The sequence below is a fragment of the Columba livia genome, chromosome 1 (genome assembly GCF_036013475.1).
Source record: "Columba livia isolate bColLiv1 breed racing homer chromosome 1, bColLiv1.pat.W.v2, whole genome shotgun sequence".
Taxonomy (NCBI): domain Eukaryota; kingdom Metazoa; phylum Chordata; class Aves; order Columbiformes; family Columbidae; genus Columba; species Columba livia.
The window spans coordinates 127130553-127136453 of record NC_088602.1 but is presented as its reverse complement, the minus strand read 5'-3'; the positions used below and the strand labels follow the sequence as shown (position 1 = coordinate 127136453).

Sequence of the window (5901 nt, the reverse complement as noted above, 5' to 3'; positions counted from 1 at the left end):
ATGAAATGCATTCAGCAGTTTATATGTTACAGCTCTTTGAATTGGAAAAAAAGGATCTGCAAACATGCCATCAAATCCCCCTCCTATGACCCAGTCTCATAGCCTGTCCAACCTTTCTGGTCAGTTTCCAGCATCTAGTAGCAAGCCAACTTTTCCTTTCTTTAAATGCTTAACCATCCAGATGCTCAAGCATTTGTTAAAGCTTTTGTTTCAAAGCACTTAGCACCTATTTAAACTTCAGATGCCTGCACAAATTACTAGCAGTTCATGCCATCATGAAAAAGAGACAATGCAGACATGGAAAATAAAATTTACAGTAATCTACTATTGGTAACTTTCTGGGAAAAATATATCCATGAATGTACCTGAGCATGAAACAGATAAGAGAAAACCTTTAGGAACTCTGCCATGACGAGAAAACTTATGGCCCACTCAGTTCAGATTTTTGACAGCTTCACAGTGAATGACAGTCTGATTTTCAATAAATGTTGTCTGTTTCATTAGGAAAGATTTTCAGTGACATGCAAGTGGGAGCACAAGTCCAAAAACCCGGTGAGCCTGCATAACTGGACAGAAAATGAAAGCTAATGAGCATGTTAAATCAGCAACTAATATATCTACAGGAAGCATTTAGTGCACAAAAGGAGGTGGTCTGCAAGACTTTATGAAGAATGATAAATCATTGTGTTACACAGGGGACCATGCAGTTTCTGGTGCTTCCACTTCAAATGACTGCTGGAAAATCTAAAAGAATATACATGGTGTCTGTACTGATATAATGAGTATGTCTGAACTCACTAATGTTACAAAACTCGAGAAAGTAATAGCAACAGAAATTCCCAGGTAAGATATTCCAATAACTCAGAATATGTCTATACCAATATGTCTTACTCTAAAAGCCATAACCAATGTGGTTTATCTAAAATAAAGTTAAGAGCTGACTTGATTCACCGCCTTGGAGAGCTAAGGAGCATCTGGACATCTAATTGCACCTTGTGCTTGTCACAAGACCTTCAAGTTCAATTCTATGTGTTGCTCATTAACAGACATGTCTGAAAACAGGAAGACACAGACTCCCATCATTGTTCCTGGTAATTCGTAATTACTATCTTTACTATCATAGAATCACAAAATAGTTTGGGTTGGAAGGGACCTTCAAAGCTCATCTAGTCCACCCCCTCTTGCAATGAGCAGGGACATCTTCAACTAGATCAGGTTGCTCAGAGCCCTGTGCAGCCTGGCCTGGAATGTCTCCAGGGATGGGGCATCTACCACCTCTCTGGGTGAACTGTTCCCAGTGTTTCACCACCTTTATCATAAAGATTTTCTTCCTTACATCTAGTTTAAATCTCCCCTTTTTCAGTTCAAAAACATTATCTCTTGTCTTGTTGCAACAGGCCCTACAAAACTGCCTGTCCTCATCTTTCTTGTAAGCCGCTTTTAAGTATTGAAAAGCCACAATTAAGTATCCCTGGAGCCTTCCCACCTTCGGGCTGAACAACCCCAACTCTCTCAGCCTTTCTTGATGGGAGATGTGTTCCATCCTTCTGACCAGTTTTGTGGTCCTCCTCCAGAACATTTCTAACAGGTCCATTCCTTGTGCTGAAGACTTCAGAGCTGGACACAGTACTCCAGGTGGTGTCATTCTAGAGTGGAGTAGAGGGGAAGAATCATGTCCTCTGACCTGCTGGCCAGGCTTCTTGTGATGTAGCCTGGTATACAATTGGTCTTCTGGTCTATGAGCACACATTGCTGGCTCACATCTAATCTTTCACCCACCAGTACCCCCCAGTACTTCTCCTCAGGGCTGCTCTCAAATCCCTTCATCCTACAGCCTGCATCGATACCAGGGTTGCCTTGACCCAAGTGCAGGCATCTGTCTTTAGCTTACTGTCGAAGGTACTAATTATACCTTCCTATGGTGATCCAAAACCCCTAGACTGTTTGGTATTTCTTTTCCATGAAAGTATTTTCATAGTATAATACCCACCTCTGAATATTCTATTCAAGCCAAAAAAAGTATGCGAGTCCCAAAGTTTCTCCACATTTTCTATAACTGAAATCTCTATAGCTCCCAAACAATCACTATGGCTCTTGTAAATTTTGAAAATATTTAAAAATAGAGGACCTGGAATTGAATTAATCATCCCCATCCTGTTTTCCCCAGTGCTCCATACAGAGATCAAGTCTCCTCTCTTCCATGCACTTTCACACCTACCTAATGACTGCATTAGTTCTTTCTGCCATCTGCACTAGGTGCAGAAAATGAGAGATCATGCTGAGTGCTTGTTTGCTAAAACTTTTAAAACTATTCAGTGTGCCAGGATACAATCCCACTTCCAAATGTACAGCTTATTCTTCTACGTATGGCACAGAATTTGGCTGTATGTTAATTTTAAAAGAAGGGTCCCTGTTTACCATGTAACCTAGACTTCCCAGTGATTAATTTTTATTCTCACTGTTTCCAGTCCATACCATTTCTTTCATGATCACTAGTCCTCAGCAAGCTTCTGTCACAGACCTAGAATAATTTCTATGTCTTGAACATGGAGCTTCATATTTGAACTGTGTCTGGCTGGGATGGAGTTAACTTTCTTCATGGCAGCTTGTATGGTGCTTCATTTTGGATTGTGCCTAAAGTAGTGTTGATAAGAAATTAATATTGTGGCTCTTGCTGAGCAGTGATTGCACAGTCAAGGCTTTCTCCGTATGTCACTCTGCACACACACATACACACAGCTCCCAGTGAGTAGGCATGGGATGGGCAAGAAGTTGGGAGGGGACACAGACAGGACAGCTGACACGAGCAGAAGGAATGCTCCATATGCTTAGCAATAAAAACTGGAGTAGTTGAAGAAGTAGGGGGGTGGCTGTTGTGTTCTGAGGAGGATGTTGCTTGGAACCTGGCTGAGCATCTGTCTGCTTGTAGGAAGAAGTGAGTGACTGTCTGTGCTTCCCTTGGTTGGTTTTCTCTTTGTTTCTCCTATTAAACTCTTTTGCTGGAGAAGAAAATAAAGAAGAAAACTCATGAGAATAACTGTTTTGCTAGAGAAAAAAAGAAAACTCATGAGTTCTCTCATTTTTTATCTTCCTGTTCCCACCTCCCTCCCACTGGGGTGGAAGGAATCAACAAGAGGCTGTTGGGGTGCTCCTCTGGGGTCAATCCACAACAATAGTAGATGAAATACCTTTTGTGATTAAAAAAATATTACACATTTTTACTTAAATGCTATTGATATGCAACTGTTGTCTGTGTGAAACCATAAGCATATGTACCAAACCAAGGTCACTATAACAACGTACTTATAAATTCTTTTGTGTCACCCTTGTTAATTGACTTGACCATGTAAGAGTTTATTCTGTACACTTGAGAGCCCCCCTGCTAAACCCTACCTCTCTCCCTTACAGGGACAAATTAATCACTCAGGGCCTTCAAACAGTGTATATCTGGGAGAAGATTACTCCAGCAAAGGAAATTAAATCCAGTGATTGCAACTTGAATTTAAGCTGGGGGGAACAGCCAATTTTTTTTGTTGGTAGGGTGGAACCATGGCAGTTGACAAGAACAAGTGCCTTACGAAGGGTGGCAAGAAAGGTGCCAAGAAAAAAAGCAGTTGATCCTTTCTCCAAAAACAACAGGTATGATGTCAAAGCACCAGAAATGTTTAATATCCGAAACATTGGGAAGACATGTGTCACCAGGAGTCAAAGAACTAAGGTTGCCTCTGATGGACTGAAGGGTTGTATATTTGAAGGGAGTCTGGCTGATCTTCAGAATGATGAATGAATTTAAACTGATAACTGAGGAAGTTCAGGGCAAATATTTTCTGACCAACTTCCATGGAATGCACCTCACCTGGGATAAAATGTGCTCCGTGGTCAAAAAATGGCAGATAATGATCGAAGCCCATGTAGATGTTAAAACTACCAATGGTGACCTACTGCACCTCTTCTTCATGGGTTTTACGAAGAAGTGTAATAACCGAATCCACAAGACCTCACGTTCCCAGCACCAGCAGGTTCTACAGATTCACAAGAAGATGATGGAAATCATGACCCAAGAGGTCTAAACTAGTGACCTGACAAAAGTTGTCAATAAACTGATCTCAGACAGCATTGTTAAAGACATAGAGAAGGTGTCTCAGTCCATTTACCCTCTCTACAATGTTTATGTCCACAAGGTTAAGATGCTGAAGAAGTCTGAGTTTGAACCGGGCAATGTGATGGAACTCCGTGGTGAAGGTGGTGGTGCTGGGAAACCTTCTGCAGATGAGGCAGGCATTAAAGTGGAGTGGGCTGATGGATATGAGCCACCAGATGAGCCAGCAGCGTGCCCAGGTGGCCAAAAAGGCCAACAGCATACTGGGTTGTATCAGAAATACTATGACCAGCAGGACCAGGGAAGTGATCATCCCCCTGTATTCAGCACTTGTGAGTCTGCACCTCTAATCCCATGTTTAGTTTCACTGCAAGAAGGACATTGAGGTGCTGGAGAGAGTTCAGAGAAGAGCAACAAAGCTGGTGAAGGGTCTAGATAACAAGTTCTTGAGGAGAAGCTGAGGGAACTGGGCCTGTTTAGCCTGGAGAAAAGGAGGCTGAGGGGAGACCTTATCGCTCTCTACAACTACCTGAAAGGAGGTTGTAGTATGGAGGGTATTGATCTCTTCTCCCAAGTAGGAAGTGATAGGACAAGAGGAAATGGCCTCAAGTTGCACCAAGGGAGGTTTAGATTGGATATCAGGAAAAATTTCTTCATGGAAAGGGTTGTCAGGTATTGGAACAGGCTGCCCAGGGGAATGGTGGAGTCACCATCCCTGGAGATGTTTAAAAGACATGTAGATGAGGTTCTTAGGGACATGGTTTAGACATGGACTTGCAATGTTAACAGCTGGACTCAATGATCTTAAAGGTCTTTTCCAACCAAATGGTTCTATGGTTCTATGAAAGATGTTTTCCATCTTACCATGAAGGTGTGTCAGGAAGTGATCTGATCTTCTATGGGGAGAGGATGAACTCTACGCTGTGAGCTTGTTAACTGGCAAAAGACTGGAAACTACCTAAGAACCTGCCCCTCAGAGTATTGCAGTGAAGACTATTGACCCATCCAAAGTCTTGCCTGCTTCTCATTAAGGATCTCAGAAGAAGCATGGCTCAGTTCCTCCCCACCATTTGCCATGGTGGTGCTTCTCTGAAGAGAACTGCTTCTCTGAGAGCTAGGCCTGTTTGCTCCCAGCCAGTGAGTGGGGTCCCTCTTCAGTCACCTTTGCACATGTGCACTTCATTGTACTAAAGCTATGTAACAGTGCTGGCTTGATTTATGAGGGCTGCATTTCTTCCAGAGATCCCTGCTGGTACAGGACTCACTACTTCCCTTTTATGTGTCTGTGTCAGAGGGCAACTGGCAACCAGCTGTTGGAAACTGATTTGAAAAAGAAAAAAAAAATAAAAAAACCTCACAACACAATGCAAAAACCTTTATTATTGTCATAATAACATCTCAAGTCCCAGTACCTGCCTATAGTCTCTGTAAGGAGGGCAATGAAGACAGTGGCTGCAGGCTTTGTCACTGGTATGAAGAAACTAAAATGAAATCATCAAATTTTCCACTTGGTCAAGGCACTGGAATTAGTGAACCAAAACACATCCCCACCACAAAGCAACAGTGATTCAGACCGAGGATCTGTTTTTCCGATAGGGTTTATACTGAGGAATGATACAATACACATATTTCCCTCTCCTAGGTGGTTGTTAATAACAGGATATCAAAAACTCAAGACCAATAGTTATAGAAATAGCATCTTTTTGTTGAAAGCCAATCTCGCCTCGTACATCTGATCCAGTTGATCTATTGTGCTGTTGTACATTGTGCAGATGCAGCAGTGGTGGAAAGAGGTGGGTGGT

At 42.3% G+C, this 5901-nt stretch overlaps 1 pseudogene; it reads left to right on the top strand.

Moving 5' to 3' along the window:
- Positions 1-3407: 3407 nt before the first annotated feature.
- LOC102097703 (small ribosomal subunit protein eS1-like) lies at positions 3408-5634 on the top strand (annotated as a pseudogene).
- The last annotated feature ends 267 nt before the right edge of the window (positions 5635-5901 follow it).